Here is a 26019-nt window from a genome sequence, read left to right on the forward strand (position 1 = left end):
TCCACTGATGGGGGAGCTGAGTCTGTGTGTCTCTGCGTTATGTGTGTGTCAAGTGTGTGCAATTGTGTGTGCATGTATGATCTGTTGCCCACTTTTGGAAGGTGACTTCCAAGAACTTTCCACCCCACCAAGACACCATTCAGCTTTTTAAACCCACAATTTGTGCACTTTAACTTTAGCCAATATATTTATGGATTTTTTTTAAAATCCCTGCAGTAGGTCCTTTGCTATAGACTCATCACTTGGCTTTTGCTTCTGTGGGATGCAAGGTCACGTTGAGTTCAAGCCCTTTCCCCCTTCCATCTCTTGGGCTGACATCTTGCTTTTCTTTTCTACTATTAGCAGACCTATAAAGAACTGAGGAGGGATTCCCAGTTGCACCCTTTAACAAAGCCAGTTCCCCTATCATCTCAATGACTGTCCTTGGGGGTGTGATCCCCTTTCCACTCCTTGTAGTGGGAACATAAACCAGGACCATCCTTTTGTTCTTCTAATTGGATTAATGGCAGGTGGTGGTTTTGGAAGGCAGGTTTGATTTCATAAAAGACCAGCAAGAATTGCTTAAAGACTAGTCTCAACTGCTCAAGTCTGCTCATTCCAATCATTTCAACCAATATAGTTATCTACATGGGTGCTCAGTTTGTGTCTTCAGTAAATTCTGTAGACAAAAATGTGGGCACAACAGGAGGAGGGGATATGCATAAGGAAAATATGTGAGATTGTCGACTTCCTTCACAAAAAGACAGATCACCGAAGCTCATTTCAGATGTAACCAATTCCCAAGGCAACTTCTATTGCGTAGTCAAGCAAAAATGAAAGTGGTTTATTAAATACAGCGAAGGTTAGGATGACAGATAAGCTTTAAAGCCTAACCATCAGCACTAACATTCAAAGGTGCTGAACTTGCGATCTTTCTTCCATCCCCCCCCCCCCACGACCCCTCATCACAGATAAATATTTGTGCAAACACAAGATTCCCCCAGTGAGTGATAAGCTGGGACCTGGACAAAGGCTTGTTTGGAAGGATGAGATGAGGTTGGTACTTCATGAAAAGTTCACGGGATGATGGATGTGCCAAGGAGGGTGAAGGTCACTCTGTCAATGGTACACAAGAGAGGATTATGGGTGTGAATGACTCACAAACAGCTTGGGATGCATTGTTTACAAAATATCTCTAGAATACATTTTTCCTACATTGTTTAGAGTGTTTGGCTGCATGACATGGATGTTACATCTTATTATATCTGAAGAAGTGTGCATGCCCATGAAATGTCATAGCAATGCCAAACTTAGTTGGTCTCTAAGGTGCTACTGGAAGGAATTTTTTTTATTTTGTTTCGACTACAGCAGACCAACACGGCTACCTACCTGTAACTATGTCATATGCTGTAATGCAGAGAAGGCCAGCTCGGAGCTTGAGGCAAATTTACCTGCCCCCTAGCAGCCTTACTAATTTTTATTGAAGGCTTGCTACAAAGTTTGTTCACTGTTTCACTTAGCGATGGAAAAGTTCTGGCTTGACTTGGAATGGGTTCATCTCAAAGATGACAGAATTCAAGTGTAATCCAATGCACAACCATATTGTGAAGATCATGTGGCCAAAACACAGTCTCCCATTGATACTATCTGGACATGGCCCAGTAGGTTGAAGCAGAACTGCTATAATACTGTTCCTCCAAAAAAAGGCAAAATAAATAAAGGCAAAAAGCCCCCCCCCAAAAGGTGACTATGGGGTGCGGCATTCATCTCACTTTTCAGGCCGAAGGAGCCAGCATTTGTCCACAGACAGCTCTCTGGGTCATGCGGCCAGCATGACTAAACCACTTCTGGTGCAACGGAAAACCATGAGGGAAGCCAGAGCACACAGAAATGCCGTTTACCTTCCCGCCACAGTGGTACCTATTTATCTACATGCACTGGCATGCTTTCGAACTGCTAGGTTGGCAGAAGCCGGGAAAGAGCAACGGGAGCTCACTATGGTCGCACGGATTCGAACTGCCCACCTTCCAATCAGCAAGCCCGAGAGGCTCAGTGGTTTAGACCACATCCCTTTGTGCCCCCGATACCCAGTCCACAGAGCTGGTTCAGGAGGATACCCTTGTCTATGATACCAGAAGCCACTGAGAAGAAATAGGAACAGGAATCTCCCAAGGCTGATTCATTCGCAAACCCAGTTTGAAATGGATCCAGGTAATTTCAGTCCTGCAGAAACTCCTGCAACTGCAACTGCTCTGCTGCCTTTCTTACCCAAGAAGGGAATCTTTGTGATTAGACAGTAGTTGCTACCAACCAAAGGGTTTAGAGTGGGCTTCTTCAGAAGTAGATGCACTGCAGCCTTTTTAAGGGCAGCACGAACCCCTCCATCATGTAGAGATGCATTCCACACCTTGGAACCACCCACCCTGGACTGGCTTCCCCCAACTGGGGTGAACAGGGGTTAAGAGAACAAGATGCTGGTCCCATCATTGCCAGGAACCTGCAAAGCATGGGGTAAGGTTTGATATTATTTCAGGATGAGCGCCCTGTATTTTGCCTAAGGGTCTTGGAGTATGCCTTTATTCGTGTTCCATTCCCCATGTTGCTTATATTAATGCGTTCATATGTACGGAATTGGGCCAGTTCCTTAGGAAGGAACAATTGAAATGTAATGGTGTTTCTCATTGTTCGTAATAGTTTAAAGATCTCTCTGGAGACTGGCAGGACCTTTTAAAGTCTTCTAGTCTAGTCCCATGGCAATGCTGAATTGTTCTCTAATATACATCTACTAGTGCTTTGTCCAATCTTGTTTTAAATATGTTAATTGATTGGGATTTCAGCATTACCTTTGGGAAGATTATTCTAATAAATCTTGTTGTCAGTATGTAGTTGCTCCCTTCCCCTCCCCTCCCCTCCCTACCCGATAGTCAGCCTACATTTATAGCTCCCTTTCCTTCTCTTCCATGTAACACTGAGCAGAATAATAAGGAAATGTTTTGTAAAATAAAATGTGTGAGAGAGGGGGAAATCTGGAAAAATTAATAAAAATGTAATTACATTTTTACTAGTTCGCTTTCCTAAAGAGTGTGTTCTTTAAAGGTGAATTCACAAGTTACATTTGGCTGCAATGATTGCTTGGTTATTTTAATATGCAACCACTATTACAGAGGATTCTCTCTTATCACATCAAGCAATCACCTAATAATGGAAGGCAAGCTGGCTGAATAGCATATCATGTATACGCTCTCACTTAAACTGACAGTATGGAAACACTCGGAGCCATCTGGGAAACTCTGCTAATAGCAAGTAGTGCTGGGGTACGATACGGATGCGAAAAAGTTTCCCATTTATTTTCACAGATATCTCCGCCTTCCCAAACAGTAGCAAAACATGCTTGAGACACTTATCCAAAAAAAAGCAGATATGTGATTTTAAAATTTAATTCCATGTCAGAATTCTGAATCATGATTGCACAAGTGAAATTGGCTTTATTGTGTGTGTGTGTGTATCTATTCAGCCATTACAAATAACTCTTCCATGGCCAGTCTCTCAATCTTGCAGCTTACTGAACAGTTCTGCATTATATTTTTAGGTGCACAGCCAAGTTTTTGGTATTTTTTAAGTGTGAATGAGGTGGACACATTTGGAAATTTGTGCCTCATTCAGTGTTATTTCAGGCAATGGTCAGAAGTAAATGCTGCTTCATGTACAACTAAGGAGGACTGTTATCTGGGTGTCATCCTGAACAAGACTGTACTCTACTCCCCCTGAAGGCTCCCAGCTGTCTTGGCTGCCTTTGGCCAGCTTCATCTGGTCCACCAGTTATGCTCTTTCCTGCAGAAAGCAGAACTAGTCACAGATGTCGTAATAGCCAGATTAGAATTATTGCAATGCACTTTGTGAAGGGCAAAGAGTGCTCAGAAACTAATGCTGGCATAAAATGCTGCAGATAGACAAAATTCTGGTGTTCAGTTTTCCAGTCATATTACACTGGTCTTGCTTTGATCACACTGGCTTCCAATTCATTTCAGGGCCCAATTTAAGATGCAAGTAATGACTTACAATAAACAGGTTGACACCAGAATATTTGTTTAAACAGGGATGTGTTTCAGGCTGGATGGTTAACACCACTCGTTCTGGGAACGCCTTCTGTAATTAAAGGGGTCGTTAAACAAACACTGGCTCCAACAGCAGAAGAAGGACTGTTACTGATTCCAGGAGAAAGTCCTTAGACTCTAAGAATGAAGGCGGAACAACCTCCCCAGCCAAGGAGGGCTCTCTGGCATTCAGGGCACTACTGCTTCTGACCATAGAGACAGAGCATAGCCATTGTGGCTACTAACATTTTGGTCACTTCATCCCCTTGATCGTCTCGGTCTTCCAAATATTTGAGGTTCAAGTTCTGTAGGGCTTTAAACACCAACATGAAATTGGGTTCAGCTGCTTTAGAACAGGAGTTATAGGTGTTATATATGCCACTCAGGGCATTAGTCTGGCTGCTGCATTCTGTAGCAGCTGAAACAGTCTTCAAGGACAACCTCACATTTTGTTGTTGTTTAGTTATTTAGTCATGTCCGACTCTTTGTGACACCATGGACCATAGCATGCCAGGCACTCCTGTCTTCCACTGCCTCCCACAGTTTGGTCAGACTCATGTTCGTAGCTTCGAGAACGCTGTCCAACCACCTCGTCCTCTGTTGTCTCCTTCTCCTTGTGCCCTCAATCTTTCCCAACATCAGGGTCTTTTCCAGGGAGTCTCCTCTTCTCATGAGGTGGCCAAAGTATTGGAACCTCAGCTTCAGGATCTGTCCTTCCAGTGAGCACTCAGGGCTGATTTCCTTCAGAACGGATTGGTTTGATCTTCTTGCAGTCCATGGGACTCTCAAGAGTCTCCTCCAGCACCATAATTCAAAAGCATCAATTCTTCGGCAATCAGCCTTCTTTATGGTCCAGCTCTCACTTCCATACATCACTACCTCACATTTAGGTCATTGCAATAAGTGCAGTCTGGTGGCTACCAGAGAATGGAGTAAAGTCACTAAGTCACATCTCCCCAAAAGCTGCTGGACCAACTGGGGCTAGATCTGACAGAATATGAAAGAATACTGCAGTTCAAACATGTTTAACAACATTAATTATCTGGACAGGAGTTTAAGGGGGGAACTGTTCTAGCGTAGACTATATATTTTTACAGATGTGCACTAGAGTAAAGGTGAATCAACTTCTCAGGAGATGGAAAAGAGAATATGTTGCACAAATATCACGTGTGCAAATATACAAAGCTGTCATTAAAAGCATCCTTACAATAATCGCCCCCAAAGCAATGCAAGGACAGTGTTCTACCAGAAAACAGAGATTCTTCATGATGCGTAGGAAAGTGAGAGCACATCTTGCCAGGCCCTTTGTTTTGTAAGGTTCCCAAGAAGTCATTTGCTGAAGTTCATACTTTGTAATTACTGTAAGCAAATGATCAGCTCATCCTTGCATCACTGTTGTGATGGCAAGAAAAGAAAAGCTCAGCTGTGGAATACAGTCATACCTCGGTTTAAGTACGCTTCGGTTTGAGTACTTTCAGTTTAAGTACTCCACGGAACTGTCTGGAACGGATTAATCCACTTTCCATTACTTTCTTTCAATGGGAAAGTTCGCTCCAGGTTAAGAACAGACTTCCGGAACCAATTACAGTCATACCTCGGGTTAAGTACGCTTCAGGCTGCGTACTCCGTGGACCCGTCTGGAATGGATTAATCCACTTTCCATTACTTTCAATGGGAAAGTTCGCTTCAGGTTAAGTACGCTTCAGATTAAGTACAGACTTCCAGAACCAATTGTGTACTTAAACCGAGGTACCACTGTATAGCAGCATTTGCTCCCACAAAACAACCCATTCAATCCTATCAGGATGTAACTGGTAAAGAAGATTGCATGTTAACTTTGCTCAATCTGTGTGGATAAATGTTAACCATTCTCAGCCAAAGAACCATCTTTTTAATTCCAGTCAAGTGAGAAAACACCTCAACCAGCATGCACATTGGCAAATCATTCAGAAGATTAATGCACTCAGGACCTCTACAAAGACTCTGCGATGTGTATTAGCATTATAGATTTTAATGTGAAATGATGTCAGTCTTTTCTCGGCCGCATTGTAGTGCAAGGGCTGCCATCTGTTTATAATAATGAGCCTGACAATCCAGCTAAATGTGATTTGCTGCTTCTTTTGCCAACATAATGGCCTGGATATTGATCCCAATGGTGGAGCAGTTGCTGTGATTTCATTCAATAGATGAGGAGGGCAGGGTGCAAAGGGGGGGGGGACTGGCCAGGCCTCTGGTGGAATGTCAGTCAGCAAAAAAAATTAAAAAGAAAGAAGAAACACAAACACGAGAAGTGTGTTTTCACCTAGCTAATTATTGTTTTACATTCACTGCTCTTATCACAATCTGACATCAGCTAGCTGGTGTTGAAATTATGTACAAAATATATAATAATTGGGGGGGGGTGTTGGGGAGGGGGAACCACTAAGAAATGCTGCTATTCTTATATAAACATTCTTATCACGTAATTCCTCAGATATTTTACCAGAGGAAGAGGAACTAGAGCTGCCAACTGACCTCATCTAGTTGTCCTTTTGAGAGTAGGTCTCAAACACTCCTGCCTCCACCCCCATGATTTGCTTGGGAATGTAGGATGCCAGGATCCTGGGGTTTGGTGGGTAGCTGTGAGATTAGAAAAAGTTGGGCAGTGGTAAAACAACAACAACACAGAAGTAGCAATGGAATTTGTGTGATCTGGGTCACTGGCAAAGAAAAAGTACAAAAGGCCGAGGTTGACCAACATAAACTTTCAGGAACTGACTCCTTAAGAAGCATCACGCTTCTGTCCACCTACAGCTACTTTTCATATAAAAATACCCCTGCCCACCATCTTAATGTTTAGCACTTAAAAATATTCAGTGGAAGAGGGGTCAGTAAACACTTCTGTGATGTCAAGGGCCACAAGCCAAGCACAGAAGAGATATCAAAATAGCTTTGATGTTGATGGTGCAAACTTTGCACGCCTCTGTTTACCTGAAGTGGTCTTGGGAACTTTGTGGCCAATGAGTCCTGGAGGGATTACAACTGAATAAACTTCATTTGTTTGATGAGAAGAGACTGGGCTTTGAACAGACCTTTAAAGGCTTCTTTCCAATGGAGTTAAAGGGGGAAAAGTGGATGTTTTACAGCTGTCACTGGCATATGTCAATAAATACCTGATTTATGATTATGCCCACGCAACACATCACCCAAGTCCTCCCTCTTTTATTTGATTTAATAGGCCTTTCTTCCAATGTTTTAAAAAATGAGATAGTGGAATATATAGCTATATAAAACATTTGTATGTAAGCCTAAAATCCTCTTGAAGAATCAAGGAGGACAACCAACAGCACAAACCACTGCTTTTCAGAGTTTCTTGATCAACAGAAAGAGGCCAGCTGTCAGCTTTCCAGAATTTAGAATTTAGATTAGCTGTGAGGCCACACTTCTGTTAAGACTGCATCTGGTTAGGAAACAAAGAACAACCTGCCTTTGGTTGCTCTCGTAATGTAAGTACAGTGGTACCTCTGGTTACGAACTTAATTTTTTCCGGAGGTCCATTCTTAACCTGAAACTGTTCTTAACCTGAGGTACCACTTTAGCTAATGGGGCCTCCCACTGCCGCCGCACCACCGCCGTGCGATTTCTGTTCTCATCCTGAGGTAAAGTTCTTAACCCGAGGTACTAATTCCAGCTTAGCGGAGTCTGTAACCCGAAGTGTTTGTAAGCCGAGGTGTTTGTAAGCCGAGGTACCACTGTACAATAACAGTCATCAACACTCTTAAAGATAAGGGCTTCTCTTTCCAGGGACTGTATTCATGGGCGCACAAGCTATGCATACAGGAAGTGCTATCCTAAATCCCTGGTTGCGTACCAAGACCCCCAGAAAATTCCCACCAATAACTCAGACAGACACATTATTTTAGGTTTTGTTTTTTGGCATAATTTTGGCCACAACTTTATTCAAAATTACAAATTAATTTGAGTGTTGGCCTTAGGCTTTGGTTAATCTTCTGCCCCATGGTGGGACAGGACCAGCTCTGACTTCCTACGGTAGGAAAGTCAAGTAAACACCCCATGGTGGAGGAGATAGCTGAGTCCAGGCCATCTCCCCCACCAGAAATGTTCCCCAAGGCTCGTGCTCTGTATTGGCCCCAGCCCCGCACCATTGCGGGGGTGTAAGGACTAGAGCCCCGGAGCCCCAGGATTCCTTTAACGGAATACTTCTATAAGAGCAACACTGAGGGGCATGCCCCTCCATGCGATGCCCCTCCCAAACTCATCAACCAAAGCCTAACCCGCCAACCTAACAAGTTGTGACTATTGCTAAGCAGTAGGCGAAAAACCAGATGGCAACAGCCAACTAGAAAAAAATCCTACTGGCCCCTGAATACAGGCGGCGCCATAGCAAGGTCAGTCTAAACCTGCAAAGAAAAGGCGGTGGGCGGGAGGGAGATTCAAATCTCTAGCAGGAATGAGCTTGGGACTAAAACGCTGAGTACTTAAGCACTCGCTCTGTCAATCAAGAAATGGATACATGCATTTTACCCCAGCAACACTCAGCCCTCCAATCATCTTCACTCTTAAGCTTAGACCCACCCCTAAACACACACACAGTCTTTTTCTGCTGGGTCCGGCCGCAACCCCCATTATTCCCTATGGGGTTAATGAGCTTTCTGGTAGCAAGTGAGAGGAAAGGCCCGAGTCACTGTCAGATAAAAATGCAGATTTGGGAAGGTGGAAATTCAGCTTTCAGGGTCCCTTCCTAACGTGGCAACTTTAGGAAAACCATTTGATTGGAGGTGGCAATTCCCAGATGTGGGAAATTACACTTTCTTGGTAGGTTCAATGGAATTCCTTCTTGTGCTGACTCCAACTTTATAGTATATATCAGAGTCAACATATTGATGAGCAGATGTCTTAAAATAGCAATAATGATAACCCTCCTGTGTATCTACTGCTTGCAGGATGATAGATGGTGCTTGCTCCATGAGAGCTAAATAGCAATTAGCAGTAGTTGTGTTTTTGGGTTCTAAAAACAGAGTGCCTGAGATTAGAACCATAGACCAAAGAGAGTTATGCTTGTACAGCACAAAGGGTCATTTCCATGATCCTTTAAAGAGAGGGCACCATAGAGTTGTCCCAACACAATGGACTGGAGAATGCCTAGAAACCATAGAACATGCCTTGCCCCATTCCTCAATGTTTGCCTCCCTCCTCATTGCGGTAATGTGCCTTTTCTGGTCAACATATATCAAAGTCTATATTTATACGCCTTAACTCTACTGTTGGGAATTTGGGGTTATGCCTGGCTGTCACAGCCCAAGACTAAGGAGGTGTTATGCTGGCATGAGAGGCCCTTCACCACATGAGAATGACTCCATTTCCATAAGACAGCTTCTCAAAATCTCTAACTGTATCCTAAATTTGGGGGGCATGGGAGTGTTGAGCATCAAAACACCACATGTACATATACGTGGCCTTGACAGGATCCTGTAAGCATGGAATTTTTAAGGAGCTGCTTTAAGGCCAAAGGAAAGGAGAATTTAACCAAATATATATATATGCAACAACACAATAGAATCCCACATGAATCAATGTTATATATCTCAGAATGATCAGTACCACTTCAGTTTAATGCATTTTCTCTGAATTATACCATAAAGAGGATGATAAATGAATGACAGTTTACTAACAGGGCTGAAATGTTTAGTCAGTTCCTTGGTCAATTGAAAATCTTCTGCTCAATTTAAAAGATGTTTCCAGTTAATTAGGTAGCACTTTTTATTCCTTCTTCTTTTTTATATAAAAAAAGAACCTTCAAATTTTTTAAATCGAGGTACTTACAAAAATTGTGATAGCAGGCAACATTTTAGAAGACATATTCTTCTTTCCTCACACAATGGAAAGCATATCTCTTCTAAGATATCACCTAATTCAATGTGTCTACAATTACATATGTGATCTAAAAGCAAGGTACTCCCCCCCCCTTTCCAGAATGACTGCCTTTCTACTGGTATGCAAATGTATGCAGATTTAATTGATTTAGACTGCAGTCCTATACCCACTTACTTAGTAGTAAATGCTATTGTATTTGATGGGATATTCTTCTGAGTAGACATGGATAGGATTGCACTGTAAGTTATTTGTGGATTAAAAGTCATGTGAATAATAGATTTTCTTTCATTAGGTGACACTCTCCTTCTAATAGTGCGAGTTTAGAAAATGTTTATCCACCAACAGCCTTTTCCGATCACTTTTTAGAAATGTAAAGCCACTTCAGGCAATACTTCAGCCACATCACTCTTATGCGCAATTACCGTATTTACCTTAATTATTTAAAAACAGTATTATTCATGAACAGTAATAAATGAAGAACACTGTGATATTTTAATTTACTTATAAAGTGTGTCTGGCTGGTTATGTACCGCGTCTGAAGTACCACAGCTGGCTTATATTCGAAGGCATTGGTAAACTTTATAGAATAGTTTTCTGGTGGTAGTGGTTAGAAGGTTTTGAAATATAAGACAATGTTGGGAGTGGGAGGAAAATAGGAACTCCTCCCCACACTTGGCGAATCAGCAGTGGGAAATAGAAGTTGGTTCTCCACATACAAAGTGGGGTAAAAAGGTAAAGGGGCCCCTGACCATCAGGTCCAGTTGTGTCCGACTCTGGGGTTGCGTCGCGCATCTCGCTCTATAGGCCGAGGGAGCCGACGTTTGTCCGCAGGCCAGCATGACAAAGCTGCTTCTGGCGAACCAGAGCAGCACACGGAAATGCCGTTTACCATCCTGCCAGAGCGGTCCCTATTTATCTACTTGCACTTTGATGTGCTTTCGAACTACTAGGTTGGCAGGAGCTGGGACCGAGCAATGGGAGCTCACCCCGTTGCAGGGATTCGAACCGCCAACCTTCTGATCAGCAAGCCCTAGACTCTGTGGATTAACCCACAGCGCCACCTGGGTACAAAGTGGGGTAACTCTCCACAAACATCCATACATTTCCTCTCCTTTGTTCAGTCTGAAATTAATAGAAGCCAAACTCGTGTGGCATTATTTCCAAGTTCTTGCTGCTGGACTGCGGCTGCTTTCTGCATTAGTGATATTGGGTTTCATGGTGCCATGCCTAAGGGATAGCATTTTTGCCCAGGTCCTGCTGGTTCTTTCTCCCTGTCACTCGAACCAAACTACACTTCAAGATCTGCTCTCCCTTTTTTTAAAGGCTGCTTTCAGTCGCTGCTCTGTTTCTCTGAAACAATGGCGAGGATTAACATTGTCTACTATTCACTGTGGAAGATGGGCTGTCAAGTAAAGGAAGACAAATGTGATGTCCTGATTGATTATTTCCTCAGATACTAAATCAATGAGCTTATTATCACAGTAATTATGTTACTAATGCAAACAGATGCTGTGGGCAGACAACTGGTTAATAAATAAGCACAACAGTGTTTCTTTTTAGCTTGTTCTTGCCCCCGAACCTGTGAAATTTGTGATTCTTTAATCTGTAGCTAATATGCCATCAATGCCTTATGTAATTGTTACTCCATATGTTTCAGCTCTATTTTACGACAGAAACGTCTTGGACTGCTTTGAAGGATAAAGGTAAAGGTAAAGGGGCCCCTGACCATCAGGTCCAGTCATGTCCGATTCTGGGGTTGCGGCGCTCATCTCGCTCTATAGGCCGAGGGAGCCGGCGTTTGTCCGCAGACAGCTTCCGGGTCATGTGGCCAGCATGACAAAGCCGCTTCTGGCGAACCAGAGCAGCGCACGGAAATGCCATTTACCTTCCCGCCGGAGCGGTCCCTATTTATCTACTTGCACTTTGATGTGCTTTCGAACTGCTAGGTGGGCAGGAGCTGGGACCGAGCAACGGGAGCTCACCCCGTTGCAGGGATTCGAACCGCCGACCTTCTGATCAGCAAGCCCTAGACACTGTGGTTTAACCCACAGCGCCACCTGGGTCGCTTTGAAGGATAACAATTCCTTAATCTATCCATGGAAACAGGACCAGGCATGACGAATGTGGTCTCTGGGCTACACCCATTGGCTGCACTGCCTATCCCATACTGTTCCTGTTTCCATAAGTTCCCAGAGCACTTTGCTCTCCCACATTCCCAGCACGTCTTAGTGACATCTATGCTGGCTTGGGCATGTCTACAAAATGGAAGATGGCAGGATCCCCAAGGACGTGCTCGAAGGGGAGTTGGATTTGGACACCAGGCCCATTGGCAGACCAACTCCGCATTACAAAGATGTCTGCCAATGGTGACATTAATCCCACTGTGTGGGAATCCCTTGCAGATGACCAAAGTGACTGGAGATAGACAGTCAGGTCCTGTATCCACAGCAGTGACCAAAGGAGGAGTGACCACTGGGAGGAACACAGAGAGAGAAAAACGCCATGGTGCACCTGCAGCAGCACAACCAGACACCTTCATCTGCCCCAGCTGCAACAAAACATGTCACTCCTGTACCAGTCTCTACAGCCACAGCAGGCACTGTAACCTTGCAACTGTTTGGCTTTACCCTCAAAGGCACACACCTCTATTGTCTCCCAAGACAGACAAGTTCCCAGAATGCTGTAGGGCTGGACCACTCCAGGCTTCTGCCATGATGCTAAAATGAAAGTTAGTGTGACACGAGGGATAAAATGCTAGGCTTTGGCTCAGTCACAATGTCTGTGTGGTCCTGTTAGTGCCACACTGAATTTCTCTTTCCCCACCTCTGCCAGGGCTGGCGCGTCCATTAAGGCGAACTAGGCAGCTGCCTAGGGCGCCAAAATGGAGGGGGCGCTGGCCAGCCTGCCCGCCGCCCGCTGCCCCCCCCGGTGCTGCCTGGGGCCACCTCCACTGTGCCTGTCACCTGTTGAGCAGCTTCAGGCTGCTATCCTGAGGCCAGCACGTGCCTCCGGAGCGCGGCCTGAAGCCGCTCAACAGCTGACAGCCACAGTGGAGGCAGCTCCAGGCTCGCGCTCCCCGCGTGAAGCTCCGGAGGCGCACGGGGAGCGTGGGCCTGGGGCCACCTCGCTGCGCCTCTCAGCTGTTTTTTATTTTATTTTTATTTTTTATTTTTATTTTTTCCTATTTCCTATTTTTATTTTTTCTATTTTTATTTTTTCTATTTTTATTATTATTTTATTATTATTAGGGGGGGGGGCAGAAGGTGATCTCACCTAGGGTGCAAGAAACCCTAGCAAGAAACCCTGACCTCTGCATCACAACCATCAGTTAATAATATAAGAAATTGCATTCAAACATTATCAATGGGAAGAGAACATTTCAGAGGAATTGTGCTTACTTTAGAGGTGGTTTGGCCATGCATTCCACAAGCCATTTCAGTGCTGGTCTGCACTCTGCCTCAGTTCAAGCCTAGGGGAAGAAATCATGAGGTAACTCCTCCAGCAGGGCTTTTTTCAGACCAGGAAATGCAGGCATCTGAAGAGGCTGCAGAGCTCTGGAGAAATGTTTCCTAGTCCGAGGAGGGAGGTCCAAGAGGGATGGTCTGAGGCCATCTCCTTACTGAGGCTCTTCAAGGCAGGGCCTGGTCATACCTCAATGAGTGAACCACACAGTATTGGGTTCCATGATGGAAGAAAGGCAGGAGAGAGAAATAAATAAGGAATATCAAAAATAATATAAGTAAAAGAAAGACTGATAAGCAACAGGTGACACACACCTTGCTTACATCCTGTTTGGATTTCTGTAACATGCTCTGTGTGGGGCTGCTTTTGAAAAGGGCTCAGAAACTTCAACTGGCTCAAAGTGCTGCAGCCAGATTGCTGACTGCAGCTGGTTATGGGGAGCACACAACTCCTATTTGTGTGTGTGTGTGTGTGTGTGTGTGACAGTTAAGTCCAGTTGCAGACGACTCTGGGGTTGCGGCGCTCATCTCGCTCTACAAGCCAAGGGAGCTGGTGTTTGTCCGCAGACAGTTTTTCCGGGACATGTGGCCAGCATAACTCAGCCGCTTCTGGTGCAATGGAACACCGAAACCAGAGCAGCGCACGGAAGCGCCATTTACCTTCCCGCCGGAACGGTACCTACTAATCTACTGGCACTTTTTGGCGTGCTTTCAAACTGCTAGGGTGGCAGGAGCTTGGACCGAGCAATGGGAGCTCACCCCATTGCGGGGATTCAAACCATTCTGATCGGCAAGCCCAAGAGGCTCAGTGGTTTAGACCACAGCGCCACCCGCGTCCCTGTATTTGTATATAAATATATACACAGAGAGAGAGAGTTTCTTTAATGGTTGCTTTTTCTATGTTTTTATCAATTCTTATTATCTGTAAGACGTCTTGAGTCCCTGTCAGTAAAAAGGTGGGATATAAATAAATATATATTAATAATTAAAACAACAACAACAACAGGTGAGACAGGTGAGATATTTCTCTACCTGTCTCCAGGGGACTCTTCAGAATTCTGAATAGTCAAGAGCCTGTCTTACATGTGGCTGTTTTTCATGTGATGTGTGTAACATGTAGCCAAGACCTTAAACATTTATACAACAGGAAAGATGGAGACCAGCAGCAGTTTTTTCAGAGCACCAAAGGCCAGTTAAAACAACTGTCATTGCTCATGGTCCATGTATGCCTATCATCTCTGCTCCCCTGTTTGGCAAGATTTCCTATTGTTTCAAAACACTGTCTGAATAGAAATGACAGTGGTTCAGGAGAAATACACGTGTATGCCACAGGATATGCTGCTTCTATTGTGTCACCTTTAACTCTCTTCAAAATTATCATTTGTCACAAAGCCTAAGCCATACATGCCATCTTAGTTCCATGACAGCGGTACCTTTGCAGCCAAATGAGATTATTATTTGATGTTCTCACTTTGGTTTGTGAAGATGTTGAGCTGACCTGTTTCAAAGTTTAAAAACCGGCTAGTGTACAACACAATAGTTGGGCAGAAGAAATGTGATTATGCAGATGAGTTTGTTAAGAAAATTTACACATAAATGAGAACATTTTCTTCACCCTAGCTGCTGTTACACAGAAACACTGGGAAGTAAATTATCTGCAGAAGAGTACAAGATAAAAAATGTATTAGAAGCTGTAAGAACTAAATTGAAATGTCAAACATAGTTACTTATATAAAAAAGCAGGTGATAGCCTCTTCGTAAGCTATCTATTTTTTTTTTAAAAAAAAGAGGAGTAATCAAAATGAACTAGACTGACTTCACTTTTACTACCAATAGTTCTGGCTCAGTTTCACAGGATTTTGCCACCTAATTACAGAAGTCTTCCCCCACCCCTCAGTGTTCAGTGTTTCATTGAAAAAAAGAAAAGAAAAAGATTATACAGCTCACTAACTGCATTAGGGGTCCATGGGGTCATGAAGAATCAGACACAACTAAACGACTAAACAACAACAACTGCATTAAGAAAGACAAGCAAGACTTTCACGGGATCTATGTTTCTGGGCTGTACCATGCTACACTGAAACTGGGGGGGGGGTAAGAGTGGGGGTGGGGGGGTACCATTAGCAAAACCATCTTCCCTTCACCAGCATTTTGGGAGCTTATCGGCTTGGGTGGGTCAGAGTGGCACTAAGTCAGTGCTGGATTTACGTATAAGGTAAACAAGCTATATCTTAGGGCCCCACTCTCTTGGGGCCCCCAAAATTTTTTAAAGGGAATGTACATTTCCAAAATATAAGATTAAAAAAACAAATAAAATAAAACCTACATACAGCAACAGTGTTTTGTGTTGTGGTGTAAGTAATGGGCCCCGCCTGCTAGCCTGCTTCCTAAAACATCACTGGTTTGCTCATTTCTACATATAGGGTGCCTACATTCTGCATGTGCAAATGGCTTTAGATACCTATTAGGTCCATAAATCATAGCTGTCAAGTTTTCCCTTTTCTCGCGAGGAAGCCTATTCAGCACAAGGGAATTTCCCTTTTAAAAAAGGGAGAACTTGACAGCTATGCCATAAATTACCATATAGCATATATACAACACAAAAAGCAATGGCAATTTGTTGTTGCCAAAGGACGGCTGGACGTATAAAGGGCCCCATTACCTTCAGTAGCTTATCGGTAGGTCCTCATCAAACCTAAATCTGGCCCTGCACTAAGTTCAGGGATGTAAAGCCACTTTGATGCTACTTTGGGGGCATTTTCAGCTTTAAAAGACTTAATTCTGTACCAGCAGTCTGAAGAAGTGCAAACAGCAACAGATCTATTGCATGAGTCTAATATGTTTTCCTGTCCATTCATTTGCAGGCTCTTGCCTTCTTACCCTGCAAAGGTAATGTTCAGAATGAGATGGGAAGAGTTCGTCAGGTCAGGCGGCTCTTGTGCAGCAACAGGAGATGCTGAGACTGGAAGGAGTGTCAGCGCAATACTTTTTGGTCCCTAAAGTGGAGTCCCAACTGCACTTCCTGTCCTGCAAGGGCTAAGCCTCCTTGTGTGCTTCAATCCCACTGGCACCTGGTTGGTCATAGTTAGAAATGGATGCTGAACTAGATTGGCTTCTAGGTTCTGTGGCACCATTCAGATACCAATTGCATGCCAAGGCCCCATAACCCACAGTTCCCTTATGGACAATAATTACATGGACATAATCATTCTGGTTTATGGGTTCAAATAAGGCCACTACTTTATTGGTTACAGATGTGAGTGGTTTGGCTTAGGCATTGAGGGGAGGCCAGGTTATATCTTGACTCACGCCCATCTGCAGGGAGTCTGTCTAAGGGTAAACCACCAATAAGGGGAACCCTATCACTTACATCAAATAGGAGAGCCCTGACCATAGCTGCCAAGTACCCCATTTTCCCCGGGAAACCCCCGTTTTTTCATACCGTTTCCCAGCGGTCCCCTGTATAAGTTCGTCTCCCGTTATTCTCCCTAATTCCGCTCCTGCCGGCAGCCATTGTTTTTTCTGCTTTGCCCATCTATGGGCACCGAAAATGGCCGGCGCCGGCAATGGAAGTTGCGTCTACGCATGTCCGGAAGTGCGTAGATGTGACTTCCGGTGTCGGCGGCGGCCATTTTTGGTGCCCATAGATGGGCAAAGTGACACCGGAAGTTGTGTCTATGCAACTTTCGGTGTCATGCGGCTGCCGGTCCCGGATTCTGCAGTCCAGGACTTGGCAGGTATGGCCCTGATGGGTCCCCGTTGGGGTTGTGACATAGCCCTAGCCCACGTCCAGGCATTGGACAGAATCCACACCTTAACGGGATACCCTTACTGAGGAGGGGCAGATGAAGGCTACAACCTCCTCTTCATCCAAACAAAGGCTTAGCCAATGCCTAACCACCACTCAAGCCCAAAAGAATTATCACTTTCATTCTGATGCATGACATGTCCAGTCTTTTATAAGGAGCAACACAACAGAGTCCTTTCCTATGGGGCCTGAGACTTCTGCCATAGCATAAGATGCCCTACATAGACACATGACAGACAGACAAACAAACAAACAAACAAACAAACAAATAAAGGATGGTACATTGGGGTTGGATGAGTTAAACCAGGCATCCCCAAACTCAGCCCTCCAGATGTTTTAGGACTACAATTCCCATCATCCCTGACCACTGGTCCTGTTAGCTAGGGATGATGGGAGTTGTAGTCCCAAAACATCGGTGGAGTTTGGGGATGCCTGAGTTAAACCCCTCATGTTGCAGATAAGGAGCATATTTTTGAATGAGTCTGATGTAAAGGGGGGGGGCAAGCTTATATAATTCTGATCACAAACAAAGGAAGGGAATGTTTTGTGAACTCCCCCCCCCCCCCGGAAAATGTTCTCCCTTTCCATTTTGGAATGACTCCTTCCCGAAGCAGGACTGCTTGGCTCCTTCAGTAGCAGGTTCAGGTGGCAAGTTAAGACCTTGCGATTTGGGAGGGCATTTGGGAACAATTCAATTTTCTTCCAATGCATTTGGAAGATACAAAACAACAGCTGGTGCAAATTACTGCAAGGTATTGGTAGACATTAGCATTGCTACTGGAATTCACCTAAAGCATATCAAATGAACTAGATACACCAGTGCAGGATACATTCATGGGAGTCCAGTGGCCGTGAAGAAACACTCCATACAGTTGGGCCTTGTTTTGCATGCTTAACTCTACCCTAAAGCAAAACGCAGAGGTGAATTTGTTTGGAGGTTCCTGCTTGGGAGAAACGACTGAGGAATTACGAGGAAAGCAATATATAATTATTGCAACCAGGCCCGTGCAGAGCTTGTCTGAGGCCTGGGGCAGGATTCTCGTTAGAATAAAGTTATAAACTCAAACAAAAGAGCAGCCAGTCCGGTTATACAAGATAGCAAGGTAGCACTGATAAACCAGCTAAAATTTAAATTCAGAGGAAAAACGAAAGTTCAAAAGCTTTTTCGACTCTTCACTGATCTATCAAGTATTGTGCGCTTCTCAACCATGCTTGCAAAACTAATTTGCCCATGGCTGTTTCACCCCTGGTTGACTTGAAGGCACAGGGTGTTCCTAGCACAGTGCAAGGCCCCTGGTGATGCCTCCCAACCAGCTTAGCCCTCCGAGGCCCGGGGCAAGTGTACTGGCTGCCCCCCCTTCTGTGCAGGCCTGATGGCAACTCATGAGATTTCCATAGGGGTTCTGCACATTCCCAGTAAAAATTTGGGGGTGGGAAAGTGCTTATTAAATATAGCAAGGTATAAAGCGCTTTATATAATTAAATATAAAGAGGGTTGTGGACATAGCTGCCAAGTTTTCCCTTTTCTCACGAGGAAGCCTATTCAGCATAATGGAATTTCCCTTTTAAAATGGAGAACTTGGCAGGTATGGTTGTGGAAGGGCTGGGAAGAAATTTAATAAAGGGTTTGGCTGGGGCCTAGGCCCCTTTCAAGGGCTGAGTAATGGGGTCGTGGATATTTAAATATTCATAATGGGATTGGCGGTGGGGCCCCCATTTAATCTCAATCCCTTTCATTTTGGCCCACTCTTGCCTTGGCGTTTGAATCTCCCTCCCACCCGCCGCTTTCTTTTGCAGGTTTTAGCCTGACCTTGCTTTGCCTGTCATGGGGGCCACTTGCTTTGCAAGGGTCTAGTAGGAATTTTGCCATTTGGCCGATTGGCTTTGCCTCTTGGTTTTTGCCTGCTGCTTTGCAAATCATCACAACTTGTTAGGTTGGCGGTTAGGCTTTTGGTTATTGAATATGGTTGGAAGAGGGGTGTGGCATCCAGATGACTACCCCCCACTTCTTTTCTTGCTCCACATAGAAGTATTCCGTTAAAGGAATCCCGGGGCTTACGCTCTCGTCCTTACATCCCCGCCATAGGCGGGGCTGGGGGGGGCAATTGTAAGAGTACGAGCCTTGGGGAACATTACGAGCCTCTCCCAGGGGTGTTTACTTGACTTCCCTATACCCTTGGGGAAGTCAGAGCTGGTATTGTCCTAAGTGGACAGATTGTGAGTCCTGTCCCAAGTGGACAGATGAATTGAGTCCTGTCCCAAATGGACAGGTGAAGATGGTCCTTCTTAGTGAAGAACATATGGTTAACCAAAAGCCTAAGCCAACACTCGAATTAAAAAATAAATGTATTTAAATAAAGTTGTGGCCAAAATTAATGCCAAAAACCCAAACCTAAAATATTGTGTCTGTTGTGAATTTTTAAGGGGGGATTTCTGGCAGGCTCGTCACACAATTAAATATTTTTGAGTATGTGATTTGATCTTATTCATGGCTTAATAAAAGGAATAATAAGGAGTCAGAAAGACAAAAGCCCAGATTATCAGCCCAACCTTTCATTTTTTTAATTGGAAATGTGTTTTTGTGCAGTTTGAACAATGTTTTTTTTTGGGGGGGGGAGCCGAGAGGAAGCCAAATGTTTCCAAATTTCAGCTGTCTTTCAAACCGTCTTTTAGAAGCCCATCTTTAGTGTTCCTTTCCCCCTCGCTATTCTTGCCCCATACTTTTGGTTTGGTGGGCACGCCTCCTGCCTAGCCACTTGAATGCAAAGACAATGAGATCTGAGAGCATAAAGCATATCTCTTTGACTGAAGCCTACTAGCCGTCAGGCCTATTCAAGTTGATGGGAAGTCGTGCCACTTGAGCAGGACATGGCTGGCTTGTTAGTTCCTGACAACAAACTGTGTTTGCTACATGGTGCATTCATGGGCAGTGTCTGCTATTGTCCAAAGCTGTGCAAGTCTTTCCTTCGCCTGAATTCTGTCTTCTGTGGCTGGGCAACTGTATTGGGAAATGTAGCCAAGCAGAAAAGGCCCCCCTCTCTCTTCTGTGATTTCTCACATTTAATTACTTGATTTCCCCTTTCCTGCAGTCAGAGAGAAAATGGAATTACATCATGCACCATGTAGCTTTGGAAAAGCATTGATTGTTTCTAATAGAGCCACTGGTGACAGCCACAATAGAAGCGTTCCTTGTTTCACATCGGATATTAGATACCCCAAACAAGGCTGAGTGTCCTTGGTCTGAAGATCTTCAATGGCGAACAAAGAGGACCAAGTTTCTGTTGTGTCATCCTCAACACCTCCCAAAGGGAAATCTTTATTTAGCCGCACTTGCAAAGTATTCCTTGCTTCTGGGGTTTTTTGGGGGGTGAAGCTCACTGAAGTCTTACTTTCCATTCTGAAATTCCAGGTGGTTTCCTTTTCTTTCCATTTTTCTCAATTGTTTACCTATTTTTTCTACACATAATTTAGTGAAATTATAAATCCCCATTGACTTTAGATGTTCTATAATTTTTAATACTACATTACAACTCCCCAGTTGTTGTTGTTTTTCCTGTAAGGTTGATGAGTGAAAAGGTTAGGCTACTGAGTGAACTTCATAGAGGAGTGAAGACTTGAACCCAAGTTTTCTTGACCCAAATCCAACACTTTGCCTGATATATTAGACTAAACCATAAGTGCACAACTTTGTGTGAATAGCAACATAGTAGCTCAAATGGATTGGATGGGTGCATCAGCCATTCGTAAGCATAGGATGGTATTGGATAGTTTAAAGATTGCATCCTGTGCCCTGTAGATTTCTGAGTGCATAAATATTAGATGTCACATTTATTGTTCCAGTTAACATGATGAACACATAAATATAGAATTTTCCAGAGCTTAAGGTGGGCATTTTGCACCAAAAAGAGTTTTGTTTCCCTTGAAAGTTCTCAAATGTTTTTTGTGATACAGGCCTACAAACTCACACCAGCATTTCATTTAAGGTGAGATTTCAGTGATCCGTTAGCTCAGGATGAGATTTCATTGGTGATTCCATAAAATATGGACGTGGGCAGGCATAATGTGGCATGATATGAGCAGTATTTGCTTGTAGAACTTGTGACCCAGTATACTGAACACAGCCTACCCGTCATACATGACATCCTGCTAAACATGTGAAATTCCCCTCCCAGTTTTTGTAGTCCAAAATCCTGGCAGGCTGTGGGGTTCCGGTTTCCACCTGCAGGAATGGCGGACCTGTTTTCCATCCCTCTGACCTTCGTAAGGAATTTGGCGGTTGCTAGGGGAGTAAATGGCAACCCCCTGCCCTCTCTGGGGGTTACGGAGAGGGGCCGCTGGTCCGCGATGCCCCCAGACCCACTCCGACTGTTTATGGAGTGGGGGGAGCTTGGGCTCAAGCCCTTACGACGGCCAGGACTCCCGGACGCTAATCTGCATGGCGGGGATTTCCATGATTAAAGAAGATAATTAGGCTTAAATCTATGGACATACTTCAGAAGGAGGGGCAGAAGCGCTGTTTACTGCCGAGAAATCTATGCTGCTGAAGGTGAGGAGTTAAAGGCTGTATTTCATCTGGAAGAAGGATTGATGGGGACAGAGCGATAAGGGAAGCGAGTCTTTTTTAATTTTTTTTTCATATGAGTTACTTCGTACCTTCCCAGACGCGATGTCCTGGCTTGTTTGGAGTGAAAGAGAAGCAAAAGACTGTGTGAGTTGAACTTTATAAACTGTTGTTATTGAGCATATTCTTTGAAGATGAGGAGTTGCTGATGAGAAAAGCCCCCCTCTAGTTGGACGGAAGGAGTGCCTGGACGCGTTCGGAGGATTTATGAGTTGTGACGCACTTTGAATTGGAGCAGCGACCTGAAGCTAAGTTCAGCTATAGGGCAAGGAGAACCATTAATATACCAAGAGTCAATGCATGGTGTGAGATCTGGTTCTTCGGCCTGGAAAAGCTGTAAATTTTATAATGATCGTTTAATCTACATGGTTATGAGAGAAAACGAAAGTGATTTGAGTTTTTTTAAGATGGCGCTGCTTCGTGTTGAGAGCCGACGCAATAGGGACGCTCCGGACCAAGAAGATTTATGGGGGGGCTGGACTGATTAACTCACACAGGAGAAAGAACATTTGTGAAACTTTGTTTGACATTTATCTCAGCAGCTGGGAAATAATCGGTTGAAAGAGGAAAACATCTATGTGACTGTAAAGGGAAAGATCTGGATTATTATGGATTTGGAGAGACGATTTGAACTTTAGAAAAAAGACGACAGTGGACGGTTGCGAGGAATCCCCAATTTCTTGAAGCATGGGAACCCTAAAAAAAATTTTTAGATGATTTGGCATAACATTCGGTTTGATTGATATATATGTGTATAATTTGAAATAATGAATGTGATATAATTGGTTTTAATTGGAAAAATTAATAAAATATATTTTTAAAAAAAACAAAATCCTGGCAGGCTGCATTGGTGGGTCACAAGGCAGTGCTACAAGACAGCGTTTGTAGGTTTTGTATAGCAGGCTAAACTTTTGGACTCTAGAGAGTGAAGTATCTTTGGTTATCCTAGTTCAGGCTTCCTCAACATCAGCCTGCCAGATATTTTTGGCCTACAACTCCCATGACCCATAGCTAGCTGGACTAGTGGTCAGGGATGATGGGACTTGTAGTCTCAAAACATCTGGAGGACCGAGGTTGAGGAAGCCTGTCCTAGTTCACAGTAATGTCTGTAACTGGTTCTGATGAAGCAAGCAGACCGATGTATAAGCAATGCGTTATGGCCTGTCAGGGATTAGGTTTAAGGCTGATCCGCATTTATTTAAGGCGCTGTGCTGTACCCCTCATAGAGCTATAATTCCCAAATTTAACAAATGCAGTGCCCAGGATTCTTTGGGAGGCCATATGCTTTAAATGAACATTGGTTGGGCTCGAAAACATGCTATGGATCTGCCCTTAGTTATATATTTGTCTCTTTATAATCCTATTGCTAATAGCAAACTCATACGCTTTGTCAATCCATACGTAGCCAAAATGCACCATCCATACTCAAGGAGGAGGCATCAACAGTTTTGAGGAGAAACAGAAGCTTTTCAGTAGTACAAAAAAAAAACCTTCAGAAAAAAAACTTGGGGGAGGGGGAACAGCCCAATGAACACTGAGCACTCTCAGTGGTCATAGAATGCTAACCGACTGTTGTGGGAATATAGAAAACTGGGCCTGGGAAGAACAGAATGTAGTATCCAGAAAAAAGTATGGATGGATGGATGGATGGATGGATGGATGGATGGATGAATGAATGAAACCCTGAACAAGAGCATTCTACACTGCAACCTTTTGTTGCAGGTCCTACTTGTGGTTCTATAATTTTGTGCTTCTTTAAAAATGAGAGGGTATTGGTAGGTTTGCAGTTTTCACGCAAAAGAAGGTCCAAACCACACATGCCCCTCCTATATATTTCAGGTCAAGAGAAGTGTACGGGGAAGTGCAGGGTATCTTTAAAGCTTTCTTTTCCAAACCTCAGCCCTGGCACCACACTGGCAGCTGCTATTTAAAAATGAGCTATGCTATGGCATGGTGGTGATCTTAAGATGACCATAGGAACTATTTTGCCAAAGGACTACCTAGCCCATGATTAGGGGTGTTGAGAGAAACACTCCTCACATATTGAAGGCTGAGCAGGATCACACCCAGTGGCCACAGCCCCTGTCAGCAACATATCCACCAGCTACACAATAACACACACACACACACACACAGGCCACATATCTGGGGTATCACTATCAGTATTGAAGCTGGGATCGCTAAGCCAGTAGAGCATAAACATCTAATCTCAGGGTAAAATATTCCTGCATTGCAGGGGTTGGACTAGATGACCCTTCCGGTCCCTTCCAACTCTGGCAATTCTGTGTGCTTTGGGGGCATAGCTTCTTCGCACACAATTTTAATGTGTGAGGGGGTGCACCTGAATCCTCTAATGTTACCCACAGTAACTAGCCAGAGGTCCCTGGAAAGCTCACGGGCAGACCATGAAGAAAATGCCCATCCTTTGCCTGGCCCTCAGGATCTGACCCTGATTGCCTCTTACATAAAAGGTTTGTTCAGCCATCATAGTTAGTCCTGTTTTCCATGGCCTGCTTCCTTTAATTTGCTGTTCATCGTTGAACGCAATAGCATTGGCATCCAACCACAGGCTTGTATGAGAAAAGTCTGCTGGGAAAGAGTCTCAGCTATTTAAAGCCATTCGCCCATATGAATTTACCTATGAGCACAGGTAATCTCCAGAGATCCTGCTCTGTATCCTCCTGCTGTCTTATTAGAAGAAGGGCAGTGCCTAAATCATGGCCATCTTTCCTGAGGGAAGCACTCTTGGTCACTTCAGTTGTAGGATTTAGATGGCATATTAATTCCATTTAATGAATGGAATTGCTTATGAGCAATAACTAAGTTATCTCCCTTTTGATTCTGTTGTTGGGCTCCTGCTGTTGCTGCAGTTTGATTTCCTGCTATGATAATGTTTTTGGTTTCCCCCTTTGCTATACAGTGTTTGGATGCATTGTGGAGCCTGGTGGGTGGAAAGGTGGGAAACACACACACACACACACACACTGGTACTTTGGATGTTGAACTTAATCCATTCCAGGAGTCCGTTCAACTCCCGGAACCGTTCAACAAACAAGGCATGGCTTCCAATTGGCTGCAGGAGCCGCGTCGGACGTTCGGCTTCCAAAAAATGTTCGCAAACCAGAACACTTACTTCCGTGTTTGCGGTGTTCGGGAGCCAAGCCGTTCAACAATCAAGGTACAGTGGTACCTCAGGTTACAGACGCTTCAGGTTACAAAGGCTTCAGGTTACAGACGCTTCAGGTTACAGACTCCGCTAACCCAGAAATAGTACCTCGGGTTAAGAACTTTGCTTCAGGATGAGAACAGAAATTGCACGACGGCGGCGCGGTTGCAGCAGGACGCCCCATTAGCTAAAGTGGTACCTCAGGTTAAGAATGGACCTCCGGAACAAATTAAGTTCTTAACCCGAGGTACCACTTTACCACTGTGTGTATATATATATATTCGTAATAAATTACTGCTCCATACTTAGGATGCAACTTGTAACCTTGGTCAGTCAGTTTTAATTATTAATATTAATATAGACCTAAATACCCACTATTTGCAGCTAAAAGAAAAGCTTGTAGCCATTCTGACACTGGTTGCTTTGGAGATAGCTAAAGAAAGTCTGGGAATTGAAATGGAACTCTGTGTTGCTAATTCAAATATAATTAATGTCTTTAACAATGCTACCGCATTATTATGGGCATTGCATTATATCTCAGTTCTCCAGTTCTTGTGACTGTTCATATAAGACAATCATTAGAATATCACTGGCAGTTTTTCATTTTGTGATTCCCCCCCCCCCCCTGGTTACTGGTAGAGGGGAGGGGATGGCTTTCTCAGTCCCCTTTGGCACGCAAATATTTTTTCCCCCTCCACCTCTGGCAATTGCCTTCACACACCTGAGACACTCACATAATTGGTTGAAGCATCTAGGGGTCAGCAAACTTTTTCAGCAGGGGGCCGGTCCACTGTCCCTCAGACCTTGTGGGGGGCCGGACTATATTTTGAAAAAAAATATGAATGTATTCCTATGCCCCACAAATAACCCAGAGATGCATTTTAAATAAAAGGACACATTCTACTCATGTAAAAACACCAGGCAGGCCCCACAAATAACCCAGAGATGCATTTTAAATAAAAGGACACATTCTACTCATGGAAAAATATGCTGATTCCCGGACCTTCCGCGGGCCG

Source organism: Zootoca vivipara, chromosome 8, assembly GCF_963506605.1.
Source record: "Zootoca vivipara chromosome 8, rZooViv1.1, whole genome shotgun sequence".
Classification (NCBI taxonomy): Eukaryota; Metazoa; Chordata; class Lepidosauria; order Squamata; family Lacertidae; genus Zootoca; species Zootoca vivipara.